Consider the following 21,257-nt stretch of genomic DNA (forward strand, 5'->3'; position numbering starts at 1 on the left):
ATGAAAATGTGAAAAAGGGGATGCTAATTTGTCTGAAAAACAGTTTATTTTAAAAAAAAAAACAAAAACAAAACAACCCTCTTTGCTTTTATTTTGCAAAAAGATGTTCAGTATGGGAAAGACTTTTCCAGGAGAAATGTGTGATGGAAACATTTGTGATGGAAACAGTTTAGATATTTTGAAGATGAAACTTAGTTTATGAAAGTATTCTATCACATGGTTACTCTTACTACAATAGTAGGATATGAGCCTTGATAACCTTTATAATTCTATGCTAATCCTGGCCTGAGTCTTTCATAAATGAAATGGTGTACCTTCACAGGTTTCCTCCCTCTGATCCTCTGCTGCAGTTGCAGGAACATGTGTTTTGGTAGGACACTTTGATTCATCTCTGGTCACTCATTAGTGTCTAATAACAATAAAAACAAAGACACAGGGTTATGCATGTTTGGGAATCACGTGTTTCTGTCTTTTTGATTATTCCAGACAGCTTTTGAAATAAGAGTCAGGCGAGTTCAGAATGCTATTGAACTAACTGATAGCACAAAATGATTGAAGATACCCCTAAATTCATGTTTGGATGACATTCAGTTTATTCAAATTCAGAGTTTGTTTCACATTTCTTCTTATGGTTCTCTAATCTCTGTATTCTCCCATGTTCTGGAATATGAAAGAAACCTAATATTATTTGGATCTATCATTATATCACATTCTTCTAAAATAACATGAGTCCATCAGCTCAGTGCAAGGAATATTCAATGTCTTAATCTGTAGGACTCCTTGTACTCTAAGCACTGCACTTAATCACATCTGATGGAGGAATTTTGGCAAGTAACAGCTAATTTCATTTTCCTTTTGCAAATTCTAAGTTTAGAAAACAAAAAGGTAACACACTAACTAAACATAGCTCTTCATAATGACATTTGAGATATTTGGATTAAAACTGTAAGTTGAAAGTGGCATTGCAGTAATTCTCAGAAAACTGCAATATGATATTGCTGGTTGATGTATATAAATGGCTTCGTTTTGATTCTGCTTTAGTCAACAGACTGAATTTTAGTAGGATGAATGTGATTTGTTACTATTAAGTAACTAATAACTGTTCAGGAAAAATATGAAAACTCATTTTCCCTAACAGATTTGTTTCTTTTAAACTATTACTATTTTTAAACTATTACTTCTTTATGCTGTCTAGGGAAGTTAAGTAAGGCAGAAACTACAGAGGAAAGACAAAGCTGTTTTTAAAGGATCTGATGCATGCCACAGCATATCTACAACATTCTGACAGGATTTGTACTGTGACATTGATTTGTCAGGACCAGGCAGGATTCTAGGACCTGCTGTCCATAGACAGAGGCTCATTTGTAGCTAGGGCTCCAGCATTGTTATAGACTCATAGAATGGTTTGAATTGGAAGGAATCTTTAAAAATCGTTTACTCCAACCTCCCTGCCATTGGCAGGGACATTTTTCACTAGATTGGGTTGCTCAAAGCCCCATCCAACCTGACCTTGAACATCACAAAATCACAGTACTGAAACCAACCTTCACACAGATTCACTAGTCTAATGCATACCCTTAGATGCTGATACCTTAAGAGATCAGAGAGTGATAATTTAAAATGTCCTTTTTGAAATAATTGATTGATGCTTGAGGTTAATGAGTATTAAGTCCCAACCTCTTTTGTAAAATTGGAGCTGCTTTGTTTGACTAAATTAATCAAATAAATAAATCATATTACTCCAAATATGCTAGGCACAATCCCAAGGGAATATTAATCATTGCAAACTATTTCCTCTTTCCAGAAAAAATGTAAAATTTTAAGGATATGATACATCACAGTCCTTCCCAAATCAAAAATAATACCATGCCCATAATGAATTAGTAAGTCCACTGGCAATATTTCTTCAATATATTATGAAAGATGAGGTTTTATGATCAAACACATTCTTGATCAATTTATTTCATCATTTACCACCTAATTGTTTCATTATGACATTTTGTCCCTCCTCAGAATTAAACAATTGATTTAATATACTGTATAAAGTGACTGTGTATCTCAAAAAGTTAATCAAACTTCTGTCAGTTGATGTCTGAACTAGTGCCCTGCAATTAATATATGAGATGTTCAAAATATCAGCTAGAAATTACTCTCCTTTATAAATGCTTCTAATTTAAATACATTTACTGGGACTTTATGAAGTGGTACTCTGCAGCTGAGAGACTCAATCTTTTTAAGTTCCGTTGTTAAAAGTTCAAAACCACAACAACTACACATTGCTGATATTCATCAAGATATAAAAATTATTCGCTCTGAATTTTTGAGTGTCCAATAATTCAATATTTATCAGTGGCAACCAGATATTTTCCTAAAGTACCCAGTCTGCCCCTTTGAAATGCTAAACAAAAACTTTCATATAGTTTAAAAAATACCACTTTTACTTCCAGAAGTAATTAGTTAGTGACTTTATCTTGAGCCTTTTTGCTTACTGGGATAATAGAATAAAGATTAAATAAATTATAATGACTGATAATAAATTGATAGCTTAAATAGAAATATTTGGCATTTTAAAAGAGCTAAATTGTGCTTAAAGTGATTTGGCACCTGTGTCTGTATCTTTAATATTGCTTTAAGAAGCCTTGCAATATGTAATTTTCTATAAGTGATCTCTGATTTTCTTTTGGATTTGTATCTTGTTTTAGGAAATTTTCCATTTTGTATATATTTTTATATGACATGGTATTATGCTGATATTCTCACTAGAAAGAAATTCTAGGGAGAAAAAATATAAAGGAAAGCTAAATTTAACCCTAATCAAGAATTTTGTGAGAATTTCCAAGCCCAGCAGACTCCAGGACCTGGAGCTTTCCCTCTTCCCAGCACACACACTCACAGAGATACCAACATGGCCCAACACACAGGTTGCCACAGATGGAGCAACGTCTCCAGGTACAACACTGCCAAAGATCCTTCTCCCACTGCTTGCACTTAGACCCTAGACATCCTGGTTTCTCCTTTTGCTTCTTCTGGGATCTGCAGCACACTGTTTCTCCTACACATACTGTTGCTTATACTTTTTAGTGCATGTACAAACACATACTCTGTCTCTCCAACCTCTGGAGAGTTTGCATCTGAATGGTTCTTAAATATCTTCAGCAATGGAGACTCCACAGCCTCTCTGGGCAAACAGTGCTCAGTCTCCTGCACAGTAAAGAAGTTCTTCTTCATGTTCAGGCAGAACTTCCTGTGCATCAGTTTCTGCCCATTGCCTCTCACCCTTGTCACTTCTTCACTAACAGATGATTCAGATACTGGAATAAACTAAAACTGCATCTGAATGTTTTAAAATTGGATTTATGGGCCGCAGATGGCCTTCTTTGGTCCTCTCTGTTGCAAATGTGCATTGTAAATTACTGATAACTTTAAGTGCAGTGGTTATATGATGATAGCAGTTGTCATCCTTTACCACTTCTGTACTATGTACTTCATAAATAGAGTCTGAAGAACCATTATCTACTCGAAAACTTATATTTCAAATCCAAAGAGCAAGCATTACACAAGAATAAGCAACATTTAACATTGAATGTGGGTCTAGTTCTCTTAATTTTAGACCTAGTCAATACTAAGTCTACATAATAAATTTCATTTGTGCATTTCTGTGTGAACCATGACAGCAAATCTCTAACAAATATGCTTCAAAAGATGCATCAGTAGGGCATGACTCTGTTAATGGATGTCTTTACCCAGACAAGCTTAATGACTCTGACAAATGAGTTTTGGAGAATCATGTAAGGCCATTTAAGAGGTTACTGTTCTGCCCCCAGCTGTCTGCCTAATCCTCTGCTAATTACTACCACCCACAAAATTAGTAGAAGTAGAAATAATATGAGCTGATTGTTTATCCCTAATAAAACTCCATCAGTTGAGTCTGTAGCTTATGAAAAAGATTATAAGGGGTCACTGCTCTTTTGTGACATATTTACAAAGCAATTTCTCACCTAAATAAGAGATATGAATCTTCATAGTGGTGCTATGCAGTATCAAATTTAAACCTGACTGTAGTAAGTAAAAATGAACATTATGTTGTATTTGGGTTTTTTTGGGGGGTTTTTTGTCATTAAAGAGATGTGATCAAGTATAGAATCATAGAATCACAGAATGGTTTGGATTGGAAGGGATTTTAAAGGCATTCACTCCTTAAATAACTTCTTCCTTGTCTTTGATTTTCCTTGGTTAAAAGTAACCAGATTGTATTCATTTTATGCTTACTGATTGTTCTTAAGGTACTTGTATGTTTAGTGTGTTGCTGTGAAAGGGATCATCAAAGTGACATTGCAGTACCTTTTATTTTGTCCTTTCTTTTCTCTTGATTATGATCTGTTGCTGTAAATGAAGCAGTCATAACAAAATTTATGCTGTAACCTGATCTGGATAGAGTGTTTTGAAAGGTAACTACTCTCAGAGGCAGAGAAGCATAATTTTTTTATTTTAATAAGTAATAGGACCTGCCTGATGTGGTTCATTTGGCATAGTATTTCAAAGTATTTTCAAATTAAAGTACTCTGAAACACTTTGAAAAACTGTTTTACCTTGTTTGATCTAAACACTCAAAAAAAAAAAAGCATAAAGTGAAGGATTCTTTTGGTTTATTTTTCATACTAGCATGACCTTTTCCCCTAGTGTATCCTTTTCTAATATATGCCTAGCTTTTGGTTAAACAAGGTGTTTAAATGTGGGCTTAAATATTAGTGGGTTGACTCCTACTGCTGTAGTGGTATGAAGTTAAATGATTTTCTGATTGCAGATCCCTTGTGCTCCCAGCCTATTTCCTGAGGTAAGCATTTTGTGGCTAAGACAGAGACTGTTCTAAGTTCTAGTGTTTAGCTGGGTTTATATTTATTCCTTTCAAAGGTTCTTGGTTTGCATCAGTTTGTTTCACTGAACTCAATAAGTCAAACTCTTTGATATTAGGTAGGCTGGAATGTTATTTGCTGCAGATTTCTAACCCTATTTTCTCAGACTGAAAACACTTTGTAGATCTAAGTTGTCTTACACTTTGGGCATCTGCAGTTCTTCATGCCAAACCTTTGCATCATTTAAGGTTCCTGGTGGTACTGTGTTGCACCCAGAAATTACAGCAGTAGAATTTGTAGTATCAGTAACAGCAGCACTTTCTGTAAGGTCTCAGCTGAGACTCAGTACTGAAAATAAGTTATCTCATTCAATAGCCACGCTACATTTCTATTTAAAATGGAAAATGTAATAATTGACCATGATATTTAATTTTCCATCCACAGAGCAAGATGATTTCTCTGAAAGTGGATTTCTTCATTCAGTAACATATATTCCTTAGGAATATTGGGATAATGAGCAGATTTTAAATGAAAAAGGATTGTGTAATATTTTTAATGGCATTCCAAAATTAATATCCATATATGTCATTGTGCATTAGTCCTAAAAAGCAATACAATTATTACTTTTGCCTGTGAACTTTATCTAGTGGATACAAACATATAGGAGCTATATAGCACTTCAAAGTCTTGCCAGTGTTAAAATCAAAATCATGAGTTATATGTATTCAGAATTAAAAAAAAATCAAGGGGAAAGACAAACATCACATTTAGTGGATGGTAGACTGAAGAGTAGAAACCCTTGTTTTCTAAATTCAATAAAAACTTATCATTAAATATTTTGAGATTAGTCCCCAAAAATATTAAAGAATAAAAACTATCAGCATCATAAATGCCAGTGTAGTCCTGTTTCACAATTTTTGTCCATTAAATTCTAGATATTATATGAATTGCCATTTCTAATGAGAGATTATTTGATTATTTTAGAGATCAAATTGAAATATGTGAAATTCTATTGTAGTATGTGAATTCTTATTCCCTCAAATTCCAATATATGAAAATTAGTTTGTGCTTTCACAGTTCATAATTATCCCTCTGAGAAGGATAGTCAAGGACCAAATCTGAAATTCTGCAACAGCCTACAAGCTAACATACCACAGGAATACAGTAGAGCTGGACTCTGCTCAAGTAGGTGGGTGATGAAAGGGTTGCACAAGCCAGTGCATGAAATGTTTAATGAAATATGTAGCCATGAATCAAAGTCTGGTGCTGCAAAATTTGCAGATGTTTCAGGAGCACTGCACTACAGCAAACAGGGAAGAGACCCAGTTGTGAGTCTTTGAAATAAATGAGAGGAAAGTAGTGAAGCAAAGCAAACTTTTCATATCCCTCTTCTACCCTCCAGGCTACAAATGTCCCAGAGGCCCAAATCTCAGTACATGAAAAGTAACTTTGAACTTAGGGAAAATCCAACTCACATAAGGAAGTTTTAAAAAATAGTTTCACAAAAATGCTATGACTCATTCTGAGCTATCCATTGGGTTTGCCGTGAGAAACAATGAATCAGCTTTCAGGCTTTTGTTTATCGGGGTGAGAAAAGGCTCAAGTGATACAAACTAGTGATACAAAATGTCATTGTAGAGAGATAAAAATGGGAGATTGAAAAGAGTTTTTGATCTGGCTGTACATTCTCTGTTTGGTTGTATACAAACCTTGCAGGTTGATTCATGTAAATAGGCAGTAGTTCAAAGCTTTTACTTACTTCAAGTGAAGTTTATTCTTCTACATTTTAGACAACTAAAATAGAAATATCTAAAGTAAGGGAATGATCTGAGTTTTCTATATAGTCAGTGCTGAGAGAAGGAGACTTTTTGAAGTCAAATCTACTTAGTACTGAAATAAGGGCACACCATAAATAGAATAAATCATCATTAAAATGGAAACTCTCTCCTGACTGTATGACAGACTGGTTGATTAGGTTGGACCAGATACTTATCTCTTAGAGGGCTAAATTTAGATGACAAGATTTATACTATAAGTTTCACTGCTTAGAAATCTGAGGTAGTCTTCCCTTAAGAAGACTAGTAGCAAAATCAAATCAGCTCTTGGAATCTTTTCCTCGAGTGTATAAATGAAAAGAAATGCTATTGAACTCTTAAACTCTGGCCAAGGCCAACATCAATGCTTTTTAATTAGTGCTCTTAAATGCTTTGTATAAAACCTCTGTTTTTGAAATCTGAATAATTTCCTTTAAAGTAGTTGGATGCGGTGCTTCATTATCTTAGAAGAATTGTACTTTGAGTTTCCAAGTTTCCTACCCTCCTTTATAATCTTACAGGATTTTTACACTTCTCTCATTTTCTTTTTTTCACCATAACATTTTGTAAAAATTATGTATAATAACTGGATAACAGTTAATCAGAAGCCATTCATTTCAGAATCTTCTTCCACCTGGACTTCAGCATAGCCTTTGACACTGTCTCCCATAGCATTCTCCTGGACAAACTGGCAGGCCATGGCTTGGGCAGGTGTACTACTCCCTGGGTTAAAAACTGTGTGGATGGATGGACTCAGAGAGTGGTGGTGAATGGAATTACATCCAGTTGGTGGCTGGCCACTAGTGGGATTCCCCAGGGATTTGTGTTGGGCCCAGTCCTGTTTAATGTCTCTATTGATGATCTGGATGAGGGGATTGATTGCATGCTCAGTCAGTTTGCAGATGATCTCAGCTGGGTGGGAGTGTTGACCTGCTGAAGGGAAGGAAGAATCTCCAGAGGGATCTGGACAGGCTGGATCCATGGGCCGAGATCAACAAAATGGTTCAACAAGGCGAAGTAGCAGGCTCTGCACATCGGCCCCAAGAACCCCAGACAGCGCTATAGGCTGGGGCACAGTGATTGGAATGGAACATGAGCCAGCAGTGTGCTTAGGCAGCTGTGTCTTGCTGTATCCAGCATTGATGAGGCCGCATCTTGAGTCCTGTATTTAGTTTTGGGCCTCTCACTTCAAGAAAGACATTAAGGTGCTGGAGGGTGCCAAGAGAAGGGCAACTAAGTTGGTGAAGAGTCTGGAGAGTAAGTCATATGATGAGAAGCTGAGAGAAATTAATTGTAGGATTCCAGCATGTTTCAGTCTGATAGCTTTAAATAAAATCTATAGTTATGTCAGGGTTATAATGTTTTTCCTTCACAAAAGCATGGAAATTCACAGTTGAATTGGATAACTTTTTGTCATGGCTTAACCTCAGTCAGCAACCAAACCCCACACAACCTCATGGTCTTGCACTCTCCCACCAGCGAGATTGGGGAGAATCAGGAAGACAAAAGCTGGAGAACTCGTGGGTTGAGATAAAGACAGTTTAATAGGGAAAGCAAAAGCTGTGCATTCAAGCAGATTAAAACAAGGAATGGATTCACTGCTTCCCATGGGCGGGCAGGTGTTCACCCATCTCCAGGAGGGCAGGGTCCCAACACACATACTAGTTACCTGGAAAGACAAATTCCACCACTAAATATCCTTTCCCCACTGCCCCCTTCCTCCTCCTTCACCCACTTTATACACTGAGCATGGTGTCCCATGGTCAGTTGGAGTCACCTGTCCTGGCTGTGTCTCCTCCCAACCTCCCATGTCCCACCCCCCCAAGCCCCTCACTAACATGGCAGTATAACAGAAGAAAAGGCCTTGGCTCTCTGCAAACCATGTAACAAAAGCAACTCTATAGTATCAATTCTGTCCTCTGTTCAGCACAAATACAAAACACAACCGCATATCAGCCACTGTGAAGGGTATTAACTTTACCCCAACTGAAACCAGCACACTTGCTTTCCTTGTGCTGCTGCATTTCTCTTTAAGGATGATGTGATACATTAAGTCCTCACTCAATCCAATTTTTGAACTCAGCTGATGATTATGGAAACTCTAATGGATATTTGGGTAGAGCCTTGACCAGGATGCAAATGACATGAATGACTTCTAGGACTTAGAGACTGGCTATGAGTGTTAAGAAAGGGCTTTTTACTCCTTTGTAAAGTGCTTCCCCTCCTCCTCCTCCTTATGTTCTCAGCTCCATGGGCTGCCTCCCCAGTCTAGTGTTGAGCACAATACATAGAACCTGGTTTAAAGGGGTTTCTAGTAAAACACTAAACTTTGGAAAAGCTAAATCTGATTTATTGTTCCAAATGATGGTGTGAATGAAAGGTGGCTTAAAAGTCTCCAAAGATTTTTTTTTTTTATTTGCACTTTGCATTGTTCTTTAGAGCGTTAGCTAATGTTGTATTTCAGTAATATCACTGTTCTCACACTTTGAGAAAACTGCCTTGCAATCTTCCTGAGGTCTGGTCTTGAGAGACAATATCACTACATCAAAAATGAGAAAAGGGAAAGGGAAATTAAAATGAAGCTCATCCTCAAGCCAAGATGGCAAAAGATAGAAGAAATTCTTAAGGCTTTCTTGCCTTTTTCAAGATAAACTTAACAAGACATCATTAGAAAAAAAGTGAAATACAAAAATACCATCAAGAGACATTGTGTGTTCTGAAATACAAGCATGGAGCCAGTAAATAACCAAAGATATGATGCTTCAAGTGGTCTAATTTTCACTCACGTTTTGGTGCTTGCTGAAGCAGCCTACTTTATACACATGTTCCTGCACTAGTCACAGGTAAGTCAGAGGTAAAAGCCTTTGAAGGCATTCAAACAAGATTTTCGTGTGTTTGACTTTGATACCTAAACTATTTTATTATCTTTTTCTTCCCAAAACTACTATGTAGCAATCAATTTTACTTTTGCAAGTATGCATTGGCAACCTAACCCTGTTCAGTGCCTTGGTGTTCATCTCAAATCTGGTCACGCTGGGATCCCAAAGGAAGATATTTTCCAGGTAAGGAATTTAAGTTTAGTCTGTTAGATGTCCCCTGCAAGTGGCAAGTCTAACTCTATCTTTTTATTTGTCATAAGCAAAGAATAAATAATTCATCTGGGATGACAACATTCTTGACCTGACTGATTGGTTTTTAACCCATCCTCTCCTTGCACTGCAGTAATTAATGTTCATTATTTCAAGTATATTACTAGACAGTATGCGGTTCATAAAAGATGTTGATTGAATAGGACTATAATGAATAGAATTTTGATTTAACTTGAACAATTAGGTTTCCTAGAAGCAAATGGAATGCTGTGAAGAATTAATTCCTTTTCAATAAAATAATATTTTATGTTATATACCAATACGTAAGTAAGCAAATATACCTTAATTTTTTTGCTGAAATCTGTTTTCTATGTAAAACTTCTGACTTTACAAGATAAATGTTTGCTAGGAAGGTGGAAGAGTAAAGTCTGCTCCAGCAGTCCACTGATAAGGATATTCACCTTCAAGGTAGGTTTTCAAGTTTCAGTCTCCCTTGCAAATACTATTTATGCACTTGCACTAGCCAGAGTTTGTTCAGTAAAATGAGCTTAGACAACTCACAAATCTGTTCTTCAGAAAATCTTATCCAGTTTCTTGAAGGAGGTGTTTGAACACAGGGTCTATACCTTAAATTTGAAGGGTTTAATAGATCTTACTTTCTTTTAAATGAAAGTTTTCCCAGCAGTTCATTTTGTGACAAAGAACAGGACTGGTTCAAGGGGTCTCCTAAGGAAGAAGTTATGTAACTTTTAATTTTGTCAGTGCAAACCTTAGACTTGGATACCAATTCTTTTTAAGGGAATACTATTATGCTCTTTGCCATTTTGTTTTTTAGGAGACAGACGTTTGTTTGTTTATTTGTTTGTTTGGGATTCCAGCAATCTGCTATGGACTGTATGGAGATCCTAAACAGTAGTTTCGATAGCAAATTTCACTAAATAAACTTGCTCAGGTTGGGTCTGAGAAGATGAGATTTTGTGTTCCACTTGAAACCAATATATTCCTTTGGAGAATGGTGAATGAAAAAGTAAAGTTACACAAAAATAAAAAATCATGCACTTGATTTATTGATTGTATCACCACTGTCAGTTCCCTTGAACTAAATTAACTAATTTAACAAAACCATGGCCACTGTGCTACTAACAGATATTGTCCAGCTAATATCATCCTTCTCTAAGGTTACTGATTCTTGAAAGCCTGATTGCATAAAATTAATGACTGTACAGTTCAAAACATGAGATGTTGCGGTTTGGTACAGCACAACTGATTTCAAATATTTCAAATCCCAGGTATTTCCATACAAATTAGACACAAGTGGAATTTATTCACTGATTGTCAGCTGGAGGGCTCCAAGACATACTTCCAGACTTGGCATTATATCTGACTGGTTTAGCAAACAAAGTAATATTTGGTTGTCAGAGACACCTCAAGCAGTATGGCACACCTGAACATTGTATGGGGATATTGGGTACTCCCAGTTTAAATTCTTCAAGGAAATAAAAAGGAAAAATGTTACGGCCCAAGCAGCTGAGATAGAACTCAGTGCCCTTGAGAATGTGGAGGATTGGGATGAAATGGGAGAAGTGCCAGAAGAAAGTGAAGAAGAGATGGATTATCCCAGCAACCTCCCAGAAAAGTATTACAGATAGTATAGGCCCGTTATCTCTCTCCAACCACTCGATGCATGCATATCTCAGAGTTAGACATTGGTAAATTTAGACTGTAAATTACTTGTATTCACTTTTCTATTTGTTCTGAAAACTTGTAAACCCGCCTAGTTATGTGCCCTTATAAACTGTTGTAGAGCCTTTGTTCAGGGCTCTTCAGATGTCTCTCCAAACTCTCCTATCCCCTATGTAACCCCAAATAAAGCTGAAGAGACCTCATCTCGTTCTCTCGCCTGAGTCGACTTCCAGAAGCCCAAATTCATCTCCTGTGTTGCTCAAGACAGCCCTTCTCCTCACTGAACAAACTTTCCTGTGGCATTTAAAGCACTTCTGGTCATGACTTCAGAAGTAGCCGCCGCAGAAAAATACATTAAAAAATCTCAACCAAATATTTTACTTTCACTTGAACTTTGCAAATATTAACTGACCTTTGAATATAATGAAGACCTTCGATGTCCAAGACTGTGTGCAAAGAGCAGATGCCTGCACTTCACAGTTTAATTTTCGTCCCTCCAATATGTCATGTTCTTAATAGGTACATTCCTATTCCCATTGTCCTTGTCAGGCCGGCTCATGTACAAGCCAAACTCCCTTCCCCAGGGTTAGCAGCAGCTTCCAGGCCAATCAAAGTCAATGGGATCTCCATGGTGGCTCAGTGACAGCCCTTCAGTGAGGTGTCAATCCTCTGCTCTAGACAAGGCACCTGTTTGATGTGCAGAACTACAGGCTGCCCCCAAGCAAGTAAAAACACTTATTTAATACAAAATGTAAGAAAAATGGATAACTACAGGTTTCTCCCACTCTTGTGACAGTTATAGCTGTACATATAAACTCAAGATTCCTGCATTAGGGTCTGAGTAACTCCTGAAGAATGTGATTAATGTCAGCTTTTACTACTAAGATGTACAAGAAGTGTTGAAAATTGCATTACTAATACTGAAATATATATGCATAGTTTAGAATGTACACAATGTAGTTTTATATATAATGCTCCTGGATTTTTATTTTTGCCTATGCGTAAACATGTGGTTTTCAACAATTTTCATATCTTATCAAAGAAAGTAAATTTTTTCCATCAGGAGACATGCATCTATCTAGTTTCTTTTTCCTTTGTCTTTTGGGGAAAAAATCCTATGTATGTACCATGTACATGTGTTTTACCTCCTTCAAACTAGTTCAGAGCAGGGGGGACAGATAGAACCTTATTAAGCTCCAGAAAGGCAAAATGATAATTGTTCTACCTGTTTTAAAAGTTAGATTAAAAATAAATTAGTACATTCTTTCTCCTACTTATGAGGAACAGATCTTTAAAATGTTGATTAATTAAAAATCCCAGGATTTTTTGTGTTAGTATTTTTACTGCCTTTAATTATACTGCAAAGCAGACACTGAGTAAGTTTTTCAGTATCTACACTTGCTAATAGAATTTTTAATTCAGTGGTAATATTGGGGTGATTAGAGCTTAAGAGAGGCAGTGCTGTAGCCAGGTTGTTGTAACCAGGTTCCCTGTCTACCACTGAAAATGGAAGATCTCCCTCAATGCAGGTGTCAAGGGAGCTGTTTGGCATGACAGTGTCAATGAGCACTTAGGGACTCCTCAGCCCATGCATCATTGATTTAAAAAGCAGTTATAGCTCCTCTGGAATCATTTGGGCTCTCCCCATAAATACACCCTTAGGGACTGTAATGCACACATTACTGGAACAATAGTGTATAAAAGCTCTTTGTTCAGTTTTACAGTGCTGATACTGTAGTTGAAGGTGTCATTCAATCTTTAGACAAAAGTAGTTAGAGGATTATTTTACACTTCCAGCATAGAAAGCAGTTGTAGACTCCTTTTTGTTAAGGCTAAGATCTGTATTATCTTAAATCCTGGGAAATCTCAGTGACAAAATCCTACAGTGAAAACGAGATAAATTGGACTCTGTTGGGGCAATTTGCAATGATTGAAGGAATTGTCTTTATTCCTTCTCCCTGTTCAGGTTGTTGAAATACTTTTTGTCAGTTTACCTTGCCCTTTGTCTGTGTTCTCAGTCAATAATTCTGTTTGTTTGTGTCCACATATAATTTGTTTTATTGGGTTCTATTTTTTTGCTATGGACTATATACTTTTATTTTAGAGATAGTAAAAATGCCAGATTGCTGTTTCTGAGTATTACATTAACCAAATTTTGAAGTGCAATATTCCATGCATAATTTAGCCATGGGAAATTGGTATTGTTTTAGGGAGAAAACAAATGAAGTCTCAATGACACAATATGTGGATAATTTAAACTCATGCAGAAAAAGGGTGAAGATAGGTCTGATATTCACCTTTATCAGAGATGGGGAGCTTATGTAATGTTTATGGTCTTTATATCATTGTAAAAGTGAATACGAAACTTAGTAATGAACACTTATTTGGGCAGACCAAAGGATGTAGTCAACCAATGCTAGAGGCAGTTGATCTCAAACATGCTTCCCCTTCATGTTCTGTTCTAGGCCTTTTTTTGTCACCATACGTTGGTTACAATACATGGGGTTTACAATAATGCTTTGAAAGAATTCTGGCCCCTAATGCAGAAAAAATAAATACTTAATTTGGTGTTGGCCATTTGGACATTTTTTTTCCTGACTATCTGTATTAACAATGAATGTCCAGGTCATGTATATGTTTAAAAGCTTCTTGTTGCATTAACTTCTGAAAAGAAATGCTAATAAATACAGAAGACAACCAAAGTAGATTGTTTTTTTTTCCATCTAAACACATTGTTATTAAAAACCACGTGAATCCACACAACCCAACCCTCCACAACTCCCCTGAACAAGAAGATATTTTTTTGCAGTTTTCACCCTGTAAAATGGTGTAACTGCAGTGACTCACAATGACATGAAAGGAAGAGGTTTCCCCTCCATATCACTCAAAGGATTTGTCCCCGATTGATTTGGTGTGAGAACAAAATCAGACTGATTACATTACAAAGAGAAGACCTTATCCATTTATGCCAGACAAACATTGTCATTTAGCCAGGATATCTTTCAGTCTCTGGTATTCATATCACATCAAGAAGAAATTACACCAACACTTCATAATTTACTTTATAGAAATGAGTAAAAACCAACCTTTGGAAGGTTGGTTGGCTTTGGAGGAGAAAAAATAAGAGGATATAATTAATACAGGCTATTAAACTTAGAGCGGGACAGAGAACAAGAACTTCTTTGTTGTCTAAGCATTCTGATCAATCTGAGATTAAATTAATTAGTAAAGTAATATTTCTTCTGAAGCTTAGTAGTGCTTTACCTGAAATGCTTGTTACCTGACACTGAGATCACCTTTCAAACAGCAGCAGCATCCGTAGTATTAAGCTCCCTTTTATGACAGATCAGTCTCACTCACACTGACCACTGAAAAGTCCATGGACAGGGCTAACTCCAGCACCTTGCATGAAAGTTGAGACCAGGCCAGTTGAGCAAGCCAAAAATCATGCCATGGGCCCTTTTATCTGCTCCTTGGCACTATTAATCTCTCCAGTGCAGACACAGGCTACATGTGCAAAGAAAATCTGTAGTGTAGCCCAGTCATATCTTAATTACTGAGATATGATGTTCCCATATGATCAACAGTGGATTTTTTCCTAATGTATTCCTTCATTCCATGGATCAAGGCAGGAAGGGAAAATGTGCCTCATGAGAAAAATTATGATGAAATATTTTAGAAATTTAGAGATTTGATTCATTGCTTTTTAATTTGAATAGTGTAGCATTTGTCTCCTTTTAACTTGGAAGACAATCCCAAGTAATATCTGTAGTGGACATTGAGCAGGGAAGTTGGTCTAGATGACCTCCAGTGGTCCTTTCCAGCCTTGGCCACTGTGTGACATTCTGTGCAATTACCCAGACTGGGTATCAAGTGGGAGAATCAGCCTCCATTTTTATTTATCATGAAAACAAAATTGTGGAATGTCATCTATTTTTTACTTAAGATTCAAAAAACAAAAAAAAACCCAAAGAAAACAGTGCTGTTTTGCAACTTTTCACTTGCAAATACTACAGCTAAGAAAGTTTGTTTGCAAATTGTTGTTAATGGTTTCACTTTCAATGGATCATTGATGAAGTTATTGGTGTTAGAGGGATATTTCCATATTAGCAATATCAGATATCTGAATGAGTGTTTTTCAATTTTTGTAGTGGGAAAATCTTGCAAATAAAAAACAAATGTAGAAAGAAATACAAGGAGGAGAATATTAAACTACTAAAGAAAAAATCTGTTAAGATTTTGGTAACCTGGAGTTCACCAGCCAGAAATCATATTGACACTAATTACATTGCTGATTCAAAATAATGAGATGGATTCCAAATCATCACTAACAAAGTTATGATAATTAATTACTGAGATGTTGAGGATAATAAGCCTTCTTGCCACCCTCATTATATGTGGGCTCCCTGGAAATGGAATGAGGAGAAAAAAGTTCATTAGAAGAAATACAAAGTAATAGAGTTGCTCTGGTCTAGCTTTAACTTTGTAATTAGATATTTAAAATCTTCACTGTAATGAAATACTTTTTGTGCATATATAGGTGATGTTTCCCTGAAAAGCAAAGACCTCTGTAAGTAATATAAGCAGTGTAAGTAATATTACAGCAGTGGAACAACAAAAGTGGTTTTGCCTTCTAGAGAAAAATAACGAGATTTAATAACATCAAGGTTATTTGGGTATTTATGATTAACAATAGTGTATAATTTTTTAATAAATTTGTCAGTTTCTGTAACTTTTAATTTAAGAGTCTGCATACATTTTCTTCAGGCACTATACATCTAAAAGAAAAAAAAAATGCTTTATACAAAGTGATTTTTCATAAAATCATAGCATAACCTGAGTTGGAAAGGATCTGCAAGGATCATCAAGCCCAACTCCTGAGCTAAAAGCATATCAAATTCTAATGACTTCAGGTTTTTGCTGTCAATATTCATCTTTGGTGATGCTAGTTAGTATTCTCTCTGCAGGAGATTGTCTTTGTTTCATCTGAATTTAGAATATTGAGCACCAGCTTCTTCCAATAAATAAAAACAAAAAGTCACTCTTACATGCTCCTAAGGAGGAGTGACTGTGCTTGGAAATTGTGGTGAAAAATTATTTCTCCAAGTAGCACTGCTGGAGATGCATCTCATATGAGCCTCATTCAATTTCTTTCTGGGCTATCAGATGTAGTAATTTCTTTGGCATTCACATCCATTCTTCTTTTTGACTTCAGCTATTTATTTAAACTACCGTGTTTCTGAATTTGCACTCAAAAGAATTCAACATATCCCACAGTTCTCCCAAACACTAGTTGAGTATCACCATAGAAGATCTCAATCTTTGCAAAGCTGCTACTACAAACACATTGGCCTGCTTTATGTCAAATAACCCCAAAAGCTAAGAAAAGAAGCTCAGATTTCCTCTGTTGTCAGTGAGTAGTCTTTCACTGTTCTACAAAGCACATTACCACCATTTCTTTTCCCTTAATATTTAAAGTTTTAGTCACCCTGGCATGTATTATGGGATGTCTAATAAAACAAAGAGGAATTAGACACAGAAATACTGATGGGTTCCCATTCACATGACAAATGCCAAGACTGAATCAGTAAGATAAATACAGGTCCCTGAATCAGAAGTGAAGCACCCCGGTTTTGAGTTAAGAAGCTGAAATCAAGAGAAGTCTAAATTAAAAGTGTGGGCATGGAAATGTTTGAGGGTGTTTGAAAGGCAATCCTGGAAGAGGATCAGAATATTGAAGGTAAAGCCAAGCTTCACATTGAACTATGCTGAACTTATGTAATTAAACATTCAATTGATTACTATTGTACTGAGAGTATTGTATCAATTAATGATTTTTTTTCCCGAGGTTAAATAAAAATGTTACTTTTACTTCTCGTCTAATTAATCTTTACCCAAGGGAGATGATCTATTTTAATTGCTCTCCAGGAAACAATGTTTGTTTTTCTTTGTCATACATTTAACAAACAGCCTTTCTACATTTGTCTTTCTCTCAGGACACATTCACAAAAAGATAATACATCTCTACAAATTATTTGGCAGCTGGTGGTAGGATATAATAAGTACAATAAATTAAGAAAGGACTCACCAACTTTTTTTTCCCAAATTACACTATAGAAAGAAAAGTCACAGTTTGGGAAGTAGCGGCTTTGGTCACAAACAAGTGAGGGCTCTGAGAGTGGAGCAGTTTGTGTTCAAGGTCTTAACTGCACACAGACAAATGGTTCCCCTCAGTTCTGCTTCACAACAGGAAGTGGTTGTTGTAAGATAAATGTGCCCAGGGTAAAATGTACTGAATCTCAGCACACTGATTTGTGAAGAGATAAAGCTACCTCAGACACAGTGGAAATTTAACAAATTATTCAGGGCAAGCTGGAGCAGACAGCAGGCAGTGGTTTTGAGCAAAAAATATGTGAGGGGTGTTTCCACTGGAGATGTAGAATTTGTTTCCATAATGACACCATTCTGACATCTGTGGTGCTTTTGTGCTGTCATGAATCTGCAAAAAACACTGTGTGAGAAACCCATCAGGTTTCCCCTTGACAAAAATACAGACTAACAAAATAAAATAATAAAAACCCAAAAATGAACAAAAATTAATTTAAAATATGTTTCAACATGACATGGTTAGGATCTGGTTTTGATAATACAGTTTGCACACATAGGTAAGCCATTGAAATACTTAGTAATTGTCAGATTTAGAAATCACGGATTTCCTGAAATATTTAAAATGTCAAGCTTTCCAAAAATTGTCTGTGTCTTAAATTATATTGCTTTGTGTTGTTGATTTTAAGTTCTTCATGAGCATTTACACACTTAATTGTGAACTTGGGGAATAAAAATTCATACCTTTTTTCTCAAAAAATAATAAAAAAAGGTAGTAACTTGAAAAAATATTTAAAGACAATAAAAACTTAGTGTACATCCAGAACATTTTGGGATTTAATACTTCAGGGTTTTCTCCTCTGCAGTTTTAGTCTAACCCATTGTGAAGATATTTTCATCATCTGCCATCACCATCCATGCACCCAATGTGTAATCTCTTTCCACATTTCGAATGCCTTTGGTAAGGTCTTTTTTAATGATGCCTGGCTCTAATTACAATGAAGGAATTGTACAATAGATGTATAATGATATCTAATTTCCTTAAATTTGTAGGGGAAAAAAAAGGTGTAAATTTCTAGTTTTGGTATCCTGAGGGAAAATAAAAGGTGGTGGTTAGAGCAGGTCTGGTTCCAGGCAGCTGACACTATCTGTGAAATCATTGTCTTATGGTTGTAATGTTTCGTAGTCGATGTCATCCCAAAATACTCCATATGGAAATGAAGTCATACAACAATAACATCAGAAAGCAAAGAAAGATAGTACTCATATAATATATTTATGTTGCTAAAGCTCTTATCTGTCTTTGTGCTGCAAAAAGATGCAAGCAAAGAGCTGAACAAAGGGAACATTAACACACCTATTTTTGTAACCACACCGTTTGAAGGGATTACTGGAAGCATCTCCAAAGCTAAAATTAAAAGCTGACAGGTCAATGCAGCAAGGAGAGTTTGACCATGAACTGATGCAAGTCTGAAAGAAAGACAAGAAAATAATTTTACATGGGCAAAACAAGGGTCTCACCCAAATATTCCATCAAAAGACAGTACCTGGCTGCTACAAACAGAAGACAGCTGGTTATCCTCCTCCCAGTGACTGAAATTTCCTGCTCTTTGGACGTAGAGTATATGTGCTAGTCATTTATTCATTACATCAAGAGGCCCTTGGTATGTTTACAGGGAAATAAGATCTGTTTTCTACTACACTCCAGCTTTTCTTATGAAGAAGCTGAGGAGCAGAGACAGCAAGGGGCCTATTGAACCTCATGCCATTGGCCTCAGCCCATGGATCCAGCCTGTGCAGAACCCTCTGCAGAGCCTTTCTACCCTCCAGCAGATCAACACTCCAAGACAACTTACTGTTGTCTGTGAACTTCCTGAGGATGCACAGGATGCCATCATCCACACAATCAATAAAGATATTAGACAGGACTGGCCTAAATACTAAGCTCTGGGGAACCCTGCTAGTGCTTTAACACAAACAAACAAAAGCAAACAAAAAACCAAATAAAACCAAAACAAACCCCACCCAATAAGCAGTTTCATCAGGAATAGCTCCGGCACCAGAGAAGGCTTAATAAACCCAATATGGAAAACATTGCTGCCTAAGAACACTGTACATAGTTCTTCACATTCTCTTTATTACTATTAAAGGAAGACTCTTGGACAGAAGACATAGGCTGATGATTCACATGTCTCTGGGAATGGCAGGCAACTATTTTCACTGATTAGAATCAATTTTTGAAGCAGAGAAACAGGAACTGTAATGCACTAATGTAGAACATTACAGGAACTGTAGTGCAGTTCCTAAAAGAGGCTGTGTATCATTTAGTTGCCTCTGTAACACATTTGAGGCATTGGTATATCCAAAGTAAGCTTCATAGGACGTATTAGACATCTATCAGTGATGGACAGCTATTTCAGTAATTACATGGTAAAAAGACAAACCACAGATCCTCATGTATATTAATCCCCTTAGTAAATGCAATGCCAGCCTCAGTAGATGGCATTATCATCAGAAGAAAGGACAGCAAATCCATCAACTGGTTGTAGTGAAGTAAAAATAGTAGGTGAGAAAACAGAAGACCTGATAGTTGAAGTATGAAATGGGGAAAAAGTAAGATAGCTCTTTAATGGTATCAAAGATATCAAGATTTAATATTGATTTACTGTCAAATGATGTACATGTTTCTTGCAGTGCTTTGTACCTAATGGGTATTTATGAGTCCAAGTAATGTTGCAAATAAGCACATAGTTTTTTTGAACACACCATGGGTGTGATGCTGTGATTCTACTCTAGTCCAGTCAGAAAGATTAAGTTTAATGGTTTCACATGAACATGACAGTGTCTCATTTATTTGAGTGAAATTAAGATAGAAACTTAAAACAGAACTTTAAAAAATCTAAAAAAGCAGGAGATAAATTCAAACCAAGCAAAATAAACCCAACCAGGTTATTGTCTCTATATGCAGGTAAGGCAAAGAAATCCTTCCTCGAGGATATTGTGAGCGTTGCATGTTTTCAAGACTTCAAAAATCAGCTGAAGTTTGCTGAAGAAAATCCACACCAGACCTTTAATTACAAAAATCTGACCCGTGATTTATGTAATCTTTGAACTGTGGGTGAATGTAACCCATGGATGCTGCTCTCAACAGAGAACTGGTATTGCTATCTACCCACTCAGTTCCTAATGTTTTCTGTGAGTTTCTGCTATTTGCCATGATCAAAGCATGCATGTAATGTCTGATATGCCTTTCATCTGACTTAATGAAACTGTTTTAAGTTTCTCTATAATGTGATACCTTCCAAAATGTACCAATATTTTATTAATGTAGTCTATAGTAGACAAAAAATGTATTCCAATTTGCTGTAAGAACATGGATATATGAAACAATTCTCTGAAGAACTAAGAACTTTCCATAGTTAAGCAGGTAGTAGTTCACCCAAAAAATGAACAGGCTTAATACTGTCTATACTTGAGGCAACACCAAGCCCATGTTTGCTAGTAATATTAACTATGGAATATGGTATCACACAATTAACTCTGAAGTGCAATAAATGACAAGAGAAAACTTGCTGGTAAAAATCGTTCACAGAGAAAAAGAATAACAACTTTCTAGGGCACATATCTTTAAGAGACTATTCCAACAGTGTTTCTCAGATAATTATGCTAGCAGAGCAGAGCTTGTGGCTTCTTCCCCAGTGACGGGCCAAAAG

At 36.3% G+C, this 21,257-nt stretch overlaps 1 long non-coding RNA gene across 1 annotated transcript; it reads right to left on the reverse strand.

Moving 5' to 3' along the window:
* Window positions 1-8,192: 8,192 nt before the first annotated feature.
* LOC146441699 (uncharacterized) lies at window positions 8,193-18,998 on the reverse strand. Its single transcript, XR_014850475.1, has 2 exons — window positions 18,902-18,998; window positions 8,193-8,336 (listed from the first exon to the last, which is right to left on the reverse strand). It is a non-coding gene; the product is annotated as an uncharacterized LOC146441699 (long non-coding RNA).
* Between the last annotated feature and the right edge of the window lie 2,259 nt (window positions 18,999-21,257).

The sequence above is a fragment of the Lichenostomus cassidix genome, chromosome 2 (assembly GCF_008360975.1).
Source record: "Lichenostomus cassidix isolate B80296 chromosome 2, HeHo_3.0, whole genome shotgun sequence".
NCBI lineage: Eukaryota > Metazoa > Chordata > Aves > Passeriformes > Meliphagidae > Lichenostomus > Lichenostomus cassidix.